Raw genomic sequence first — 7,585 nt, 5'->3', positions numbered from 1 at the left:
CTATCTAACGAGGCTGATTTCTTTCTTTCGTTCTTTTTGATCTAACGAGGCTGATTTCTTTCGAGCCCGGACTGTAGCTTCATGCAGCCTATCGGTGACAGTCGTGTCAGGTGATCACACAGACGGACACGCCCCCTAGATCCGATCTCCATTTGGGCTGTTTTTCACATGCATCCCTAACACCTCATCAGCAGCGACTGAGGAGGGAAATGCGTTTGAAATACAGTCGCACGTGTAATAAACGTGAACCGCCATCATTTTTTCCACCAAAAAAAAAAAATAAAAATGCCTTCGTAAGGGAAAAAACTAAAAGTAGATATACTAAACGCACACTGTTCAATCAAAGCACAAATTACATTACACAGCGCTTTTCTGTTGTTTTGGTGTTTTTTTTGTTGGTATTTGGAGCAAACCTAGAGCGAGAACGCAACAGCGAATAATTCATTGTGAAAACATCTGCCGATATATGGCTTTAACGCGGTGGTTTCACCACCGGCCGCCGTCGTAAAGCGATCTCTAGATGTCCGATTTCGCTCGGCTCCTTCGCTCCCTAATGTTCAGAATTCTTCAGTTGTCGCATGTCATAGTACAAGCTGCGCTTTCTGTTTAACATCTTACGTATGCTGCGTCATTATACATCACCGGGGATCAGTCGATTTTGTTTTAACTGCGAAGACTCCAGCTGTCGAGTTGTGAAACTCGTGGTCTGGTTTTTAAAATTTTTTTCTTGCGCCGAAGATATGTCAGTGATGGCTAACGATCTAACAACACCTCATATTTTGCCAGCAGTTCCAACAGGAAGTCTCATTCTTCCAAAGAAGATAAAAGCCCTGAAGGCTTTAAAAGCATTCGCTTTTGAACCGCTAGCCAGTGTTAAAAATAATAATAATAATAATAATCCGTATATAAGTGCTATAAGATCATATTTGATCCAGAATAAAGGCATCTCTTTCATTTGCAAATAATCTGTAGCAAAAGCCAAACCCTGAACCAGAGGAATTTTAAATAGACCAACATGTTAAAATCCTGTTTTGATCAGATAACTGGACCGGTGTGAAATGACAGCCTACTGGGAAATGCAAATATTCTTTCTGATCCATTTTTTATTGCTGGACCATACAAATAAATCCATTTATTTGGACACTTTCTACTATCGACTGAAATGCGTTCCTCCTTTCTTCATATTTCTCAATAAGAAATACATTTTTTTATGATTTTTTTTTTTTCATCATCCCCAGAAAGTGAAAAAGTGGAAAATGTCATACCTATGTAAAGATTTCGTTCCAATTCCACTCACTTCTGTTCTCTTGGCTGAATTCCTTCCTGTTAAATGAGATCCGTCTGTACCTGTCGTACGTACAGGATGCGTGTGCGCTCTTCTCTGTTTTGATGATGGTGGCGATGTGACGGCGCAGGAGCTTCGTAGACGTTTCGACGTTTCGGCGTTAGAGATGTCGAGGTAGTTGACCGGCTGATAAATTAACAGCGACTTGCAACTATTCGTGCAAGATTTGCAGACTGGTCAGTTCTGGGGCCGTGACGGTGCTGTGTGGATGATGAACTAGCTCAGGAGATGTCCCGGGGAGCCTGGCGTCGTAGCTGGCATGGTCATTAGCCCCGGAGCTGTCGCTGTATTGTCTCCATGACGAGCAGAGCTGGTGGAACTATCAGTGGATGCAGTACACTGAAACTGTTTATGTCGATACCAGATTATATCTAACATTATTAACATCAACGTTTGAAACTTTTTCTGTTTTCTTTTTGTACTTCCTAGTTTGAGTTCTTCTGTACATGTTCATCACTGCTGGATTTTCATTGATAACTTCTTCTCCTTGCAGTAAGTATATTAGATAAAGGTAAATCATACAGTAGCTCAGGGGAATAGAAGTGTTGGAGGGAGAAAAAATATGTCAGTCTCTCACTGCTTTTTTTTTTTTTTTTGCATCATCTACCGGTTTTTCAACTCACCGAGGCCTCGTTTTAATGATATTTTCTTTATTACCTGAGGAGTTTCACCTCCATTGCACTGGCTATGGTGACTGTAAAGTGTTGATCATTATTAGATTCTTTTTGTTCTAATAATGAGACAAAATAATGAATGCCGTCTTCTTATTCCTTCGACTGCTGCCGTTGCCACAGCAGATCGTCCGTCTCCATCTCACTCTGTCCTCTGCATCTTATATATATATATATATATATATATATATATATATATATATATATATATATATATATATATACACCACCAATGCCTTGTTTTAATGATTATGTTCATATTTGCAGATTCAGCCACGAGACCATTAGTGAGGTCAGGTAGTGTGTCAGGTCCATTTATGTGGAACATCTGCCGTGTGAATGAGCTGTTACTATAGAAACGCATTCATATACCCCTGCGATTAGCAAGATTTATTTATATTTATTTATATTTATTATATTTTATATATATATATATACTTAATTTTGATGCCAAAACCAAAAAAAAAAAAAAGCGAGAGAGGGACAGTTGAAATGTCTGACATCCCGAAAGCAGTACGTTTAAATTAAGCCTTCAAGACAGAGATAGAAATACAGGAAACTAGTTTCAATCATATCTCCAAGATATCGATGTTCAGACCTTCATGTAATAATATACACACTGACCGGTATTGTATCCACCTTGTTGTCAGTCCCAGTCCCAGTTTAACCACCACCCATCATCTTCTTCAGAAAAGATGACAGAATTCCAATGATAGACAGTTAAATGGATCTTAAAAGGTTTTAGATTGAACACAAACAATAAACTGTTGTAAAGTCACCTCTTCTGATGCTAGACTAGGACCCGTCATCAGTGACGTATCCTGGGGTCTTCTGGTCTCAGAACATTAGACACCGTTGTCAAGGCGACCCAGCCGAGATTGATCAGGCCTCGGCTTGACCCCCAGGGATCAGCTCTCTTGATCCAGAACCACCTGGAGGCTTTCTCGGTGCCCTCTGTGAGGTTATAGATGCCAAACAGAGGCTCTTCTCCTCTTCTTTCCCTGTGATGCAACGTACAGAGTATTCCCTGCAGAGTGACTGCTCGGTAAAGCCTCTGCACCCCATCGATCAAGCCCTCATACTACTTCTTCTTCTTCTTCTTCTTGTTCTTCTTCTTCTTCTCAAAAGCCTCCTCCATTCACTCCGCCCACTGCACAATAAGTTCCAGCATGAAGACATTCTTTGCGGTCTCTGCTGCGAGGACAATGTCTGGTCTCAGAGTCGTTGTGGCAGTATGCTGAGGGAACGTGAGCTGCCTCCCTATGTCTACCATCAGTTGCCAATCCTGAGGCGTGTTGAGAAGCCGTGATGGTGCGTTGGGGCATTATCTTGGGTTTGTCGTCAGGTCTCACAAAACAGATGGAAGGCTTTGAGGGTTTGGACTCGCGGCAGATGAAAATGGCAAACGGTGTCCGCAATGGTTTTGAGTAACTGGTCATGCCGTCAGGTTTATCAGCCTCCCTCCACGATCTTTGTACAGCAGTCTATGTTAAGATGGGCTCCAGGGTCCCCGTTTCTGTGGCTAAGAGGATAATCTGGTGTCTCCTCTCTAGGCCATAACAATGCAGGTTGGATTGTCTGGGGCAGGACATCATAGTCTGCCTGTATCAGGATGCAGTGTGGTTCTGCCTACCATAAATCCTTTCATGAGGTCGATTCTCTCTACAGCTTACTCCAATCTGTCCGAGGCACCTTGATGTCTCGCCCCTGCTTCCCTACCGACCCTCACTTCCTCAACAGCTGCTCTGATTAGTATGCGGTGCTTACTTTTCCCTGTAAGTTGTTGTAACAGGATGCTATCAAGCTTCCTAGTCCTATTCTTCCCCTTTCCATTGCTCCCACCGAGTCTCCATGGTGCAGCCGAGACTCACTTTCACTCCAGTGCAGTGTGACAGGATAAACACAACAGCTGGCTCTGACTAGCATAATAATTTGATGTCTTTTCATACCTTGTATTGATCTCGACGTGAATTTAAACAAACGAGAGATCTATTTATTTGAGATAAAGCCAGCAGTCTCAGAAAACGATTTCCGTGGATGACGCCGAGGGAATTTCAGCGACAGATATACTGATGTTGATTGATGCAGAAGTTCTCAGCCGGCGGTTAAATGAATCCAATATGCATTTATCTGCTGATATGCGCATAGACAACAAACATAAACATCACAGGCAAAATCATTCCGAGCTTGGTGCCAAAATAACAGCAAAACATCTTCTTATTATACGCTGAATTTGTGGATTAACAGCAGAGACCTCTTTGTGAACATCTTTTAGATCCATTTTAAAGTGCTTTCTAGCCAGCAGGCTGATGGAAACTAATAATCAATCATAAACACTGTCCTGTGATCTTCCCAGGACTCTTACTCACCGTCTGCTCATACGGAGCATCCTTCCAATACCAGGGGCGGATAAAGGACTGAGAAATTACGCTTAGATACAGAATCCCTGTCAATTTCCAATATTTGCTATTAGCTAGACTTTGGCTTGAAACCTAGCCACTGACATTAGCTGCTGGAATCGATGCTAGTCTGACCTGCAGTTAGCAAAGAAAACATGCTAACTATATTAAATATAGCCAATTGACGTTAGCAAATCAGCAAACCTTGTCTCCGCATGCTTATACGAATTAGATGCCTTCTCGGACGGCCAAGGAGACGCATCATTTGAACTCTTTTACAGCCTCACACGGTGACTTATCCATTTTCAAACCCACACGGACAGCTATAGCGCTAACGAAACGCCGTAGCACGGGAAGATCGCGGTAGGTGACGATTTGAAACGGTTCATTAGAGTTCTTTTGTACATTGATTAGCTCGATTGGATACTTTAAAGCAGGGGTGTCCAATCTTATCCAGAAAGGGTTTTCATTCCAGCCTAGCAGAAGCCCCACCTGATAGTCGACTGAAAGCCAAGATCAACTAATTAAACAGGTGGAATCGGGTGTGGCTTCTTCTGCTTCGGAGAAGTTCGGACACCCCTGCTTGAAAGGGAAAACGAAAACAATGTACAGGGACCGATTCTGTTGATATACGGCGTGCAGTCATCGGCGTCGTGACAACACAGACCTTCGAAAATGTAAGGAGTGAAAATGAACGGATTTAAATAAGAGTACAGTTATTTATTTATTTATTTTTTTGCGATAATGCGTAAGTCTTGTATAAATTCACCAAAATAATACTTGAGTACAGTGACAGAGTACAATATGCACTATAACGTTAACTGCAGATTTCGAGCCAGGTCAATAAATGTGAAATTAAGCATCGTGTATAGATTCACGTCACACACTCAGAGAATCAGAGGATTCAATGGGAAGCAGGAAGCTTTCCAACATTTGTGTCAACCAAGACAAGGGGGTCGAGAGAGAGAGAGAGTGAGAGATAATCAATCCCAAATGACAAATGGCAGCTAATACAAGAGGCTTTTAAAATGAATGGCTGAATAACAGAAGACATCTGAGCGTCATTAACCAATCAGCCCGGCTCTGATTCGAGCAATCATCCTAACAGGGAGACTTATGTACCTGCGGCAGAGAGAACCCTCGTGCCATCAAGGCTTTTGTGATTACTCGTGCAGCGCTCTGTAATCTGCAGAGATTGGCGTGTGACAGCGGGGGCGATGAGGCTAGGGCACACAGATGACTCTCATTTGGGACGAGTGAAAAGGCCAAAGCAATCGGCCTGACCTCGGCGGAGACAGACTCTTCTCCATTCTCTTTTTCCCCCCCTGTCCTTCAACCTCTGTCCAGGTCACGTAGTCTCTCGTTCCGTCTTCCCGTCCGTCAATCGTTTCCTATAACTCTCACTCGTAGCGGGATCCGAAACTCTGGCACGACGCAACCGAAAAATGTCAAAACTTTGGGACACATCACACTGGGGTTGAAAATATATCGTTCATATGTCTTAAGTGTTGATCGAGTCGACATGCACACATTAGGGATGTGATGAAAAAAAGAAAACAAAACGAATAATAATAATAATAATAATAATAATAATAATAATAATAATAATAATAATAATAAAGATAGGGAACAAATGTAATATACTCACGTATTTACTTTTTTTTTTAATTGCTGGTTGATTAGTGAAAATCTTTGTGTAATTTGCGGTACATGTGTTTATATATATTCTCTCTCTCTCTCTCTCTCTCTCGCTCGCTCGCGCGCTCTCTTTTTCATGTAACACTGTATAATTCCATATGTGTTCATTAATAATGGTAAAAAAAAAACCTGAGAAAAATTCCGAAAGCAGAAGGAGCAGTAACAGGAAGCTGTTTCACAGATATTCCATAACATTAAATATAATTCCAAGCAGTTAAAAAGTACGGTGTGTCATATTCAGTAAAAACATTGGGACCGTTTGGTGAATTTCTGCGGTATAAGAGAAATAAAACACTTCCGTACGTGTGCTTCATCACACCACCACCCCACTTTATATTTATTCCTTACACCGTGCTTCCGTGTGATTCCACACGTCATGCCTCCATGTCATTACTTCAGCGTTCCCTCACTTTCAGAACTGAATGTTAATTGATTTTTAAAATGATTTTTATCAGCTCTGTTTCAGAATGTCCCGAGGCAGATCGCTCTACTCTCTCGCTCACTTTAGAAATGGCATTTCTCAGACGAGCGTGTTAAAGCACGTTCACACAACAGGAAGCCTCGGGGAAAATCTCCGCTTCTCGTCTGGCGTTTTTTTTTTCTTTTCTTTTTTCTGTCTTTGTATTTATTTATTTATTTATTTATTTTAAATCACAGGATGCTTGAGGTTACCGAGACCTGAACTTTTAGGTGAACTTTTACCTCCTGCTTGTGGGTTTCAGCCTCTCCATTTCAATAAAAGGCACCACGCGGTGAGATCATCCTCTGAGCTGCAAACAGCGTTTAATTACAATTCCAGTGAAGATATGGTCTGCTCGTTGAGATGACGGCCGGTGAATCGGCTCCGGAGGAGTTCACAGGAGGACGATCAAAGCTGATTTATTTGATGGTGTGTTTTTAGTAGAGATGCTAAATGCTAAATTTCTCACCTGATACCGATAACCAATTATTCAGAGTGATATCGGCCGATACCGATAACCGATACCGATAGTTCTGCCTTTTATACCTTCTTCATCCATCCATCTTCTACCGCTTATCCTTTTCAGGGTCACGGGGGACCTGGAGTCTATCCCAGGGAGCATGGGGCACGAGGCGGGGTACACCCTGGACAGGGTGCCAATCCATCGCAGGGCACAATCACACACACACTCACACACCCATTCATACACTACGGACACTTTGGACACGCCAATCAGCCTACCGTGCACGTCTTTGGACCCGGGGAGGAAATGTGTCCATGTGTTTCCCCGCCCTCTTTTGATCGACAGGATATAATCGGCCCCGATCATCGGATGTTATTAAACTATCGGCCGACGGCCCATGGCGACGATACGTCAGCGTACCTTTAGTTTGTATGCGATTTTAATCACGCGTGTATGCGGAGAACGTTAGCAGAACGTTCAGTACGCATTCGACAGGTTCTCAGAGGGTGACATCTGTAAAGTTCCAAAAATAACATTAACGCGTTGCCG

This window comes from Ictalurus punctatus, chromosome 22 (genome assembly GCF_001660625.3).
Source record: "Ictalurus punctatus breed USDA103 chromosome 22, Coco_2.0, whole genome shotgun sequence".
Classification (NCBI taxonomy): Eukaryota; Metazoa; Chordata; class Actinopteri; order Siluriformes; family Ictaluridae; genus Ictalurus; species Ictalurus punctatus.
Note: the sequence above shows the minus strand (reverse complement) of the source record.